We start from the raw sequence: 1,791 nt of genomic DNA on the forward strand, positions 1-1,791 counted from the left end.
TGTGGTGGGAGGCCCGATTGACCCGGAGCCAGCAGCGTGCCCAGGTGGCCAATAGCATCCTGGCTTGTACCAGAAATAGCGCGACTAGCAGGAGCAGGGCAGTGATTGTCCCCCTGTACTCAGCACTGGTGAGGCCACACCTTGAGAACTGTGTCCAGTTTTGGGCCCCTCGCTACAAGAAGAACGTTGAGGTGCAGGAGTATGTCCAGAGAAGGGCACAAAGCTGGTGAAGGGTCTAGAGAACAAGTCCTATGAGGAGCAGCTGAGGGAACTGGGGTTGTTCAGTTTGAAGAAAAGGAGGCTCAGGGGAAACATCATCACGCTCTAACAGCTACCTGAAAGGTTAGGGGTTAGTCTCTTCTCCCATGTGACAAGTGACAGGACAAGAGGAAATGGCCTCAAGTTGAGCCAGGGAAGATCTAGGTCAGGTATCAGGAAAAATTTCTTTACAGAGAGGGTGCTCAAGCATTGGAACAGATTGCCCAGCGCAGTGGTGGAGTCCCCATCCCTGGGAGTGTTTAAAAGCCGTGTAGGTGTGGTGATGAGGGACGGGGTTTGGGGACCCTGGCAGGGCAGGGTGAATGGTTGGACTCAGTCTTAAAGGTCTCTTCCAGCCAAATGATTCCGTGGTTCTGTGACACCTCTTTCGCTCAGGGACTTCTTGGAGTCCAGCTAGGGCAGAAATGTACGCTAGGGCTACTTGCGCCCAGCCCCTTCCACAGTGCTTAAAGCAGTACGTGAACACAGTTAACATCCAGTTCCTACACTTGAGATCCACCAGGAGATGACAGATGTCAAGGCATGCAGATTCATTCATACATAAAATTTCTTTGTACTTTCTTTGAAAACAGAAGAACAGAGAGAACTCCTATTCCCCTCAAAAGGGAGCTGGGAACAGATCCCTGATCTCCTCAGACACATCTGATTACTCTGTCTACCAATTTCCTTTAGAAAGATCTTCTTAAATCCTCTAATTATTCTTCACTGCTGCTGTAATAAAAACCACATACAAGCAACAGTGTTTTCTTCCCGATCTGTAAATACTTCATTTTTTCAGAGACTAGAGTTGTTCTGCCAGGAACTGTGCCAACTTCAGAAATCTAGCTTTATGAGTTTAAGACAACTGATGTGATCTTTGAAACCTCTTCAGGATAATCCCCTGGTAATGCCTGTCACTACAAACTGTGATTAGCGTGTTTGACTGCATCACAGTTCTTGCATTCACAAGTCACATAAGGAATTCCTTCTAGATAAGGTGTAAAATGTTACAGAACTGCCTTTCTCTTCCATCAGAAGAGAACAAGGATGACTTAAGCAACCGCAGTTTTTTTTCCTCCCAGGGAAAGGTAGTTAGTGACTGCTGTTAGCCTGAGGAAGATAACAGACAGCCCAAAGACAATTGCATTCTGCAAAGAAGAATGAGTCCTGCCACTGGCACAGCTGACTAGCTGATGGGGAGAGGGGACAAAACCTGAAGAGACAGCAGCGTGAGATCACAGAGAAACTGAATGCTGATCGGTGTGGTGATCCACTGCATCATTAAAACAGAATGGCAGGTTTAAAACCATTTAACTCTTGTAGATGAAAAATGCCTATGTGGACAAGAATAATTTATTCACTACATTAATAAAAAATTAAGCACCTTAAAAAAAAAAAAGCTGTTCGTCCATCATGGGGAAGAAAAAGCAGCTGTATTTGTACTGTTCATTGAGCTGTAGCATAAAGCTGTAGTGGGTAAAGAGATTCTTACTGACCCCATCTCCAAATCTTGAATATCATCACCAGCAGGAA

At 45.6% G+C, this 1,791-nt stretch overlaps 1 protein-coding gene across 1 annotated transcript in view; it reads right to left on the bottom strand.

Moving 5' to 3' along the window:
• ITGAV (integrin, alpha V) overlaps positions 1-1,791 on the bottom strand; it is a 41,592-nt gene that overhangs the window by 6,992 nt on the left and 32,809 nt on the right. The gene's annotated exons all lie outside the window — the stretch shown is intronic.

This window comes from Buceros rhinoceros, unplaced genomic scaffold (assembly GCF_000710305.1).
Source record: "Buceros rhinoceros silvestris isolate BGI_N320 unplaced genomic scaffold, ASM71030v1 scaffold8439, whole genome shotgun sequence".
Lineage (NCBI taxonomy): Eukaryota > Metazoa > Chordata > Aves > Bucerotiformes > Bucerotidae > Buceros > Buceros rhinoceros.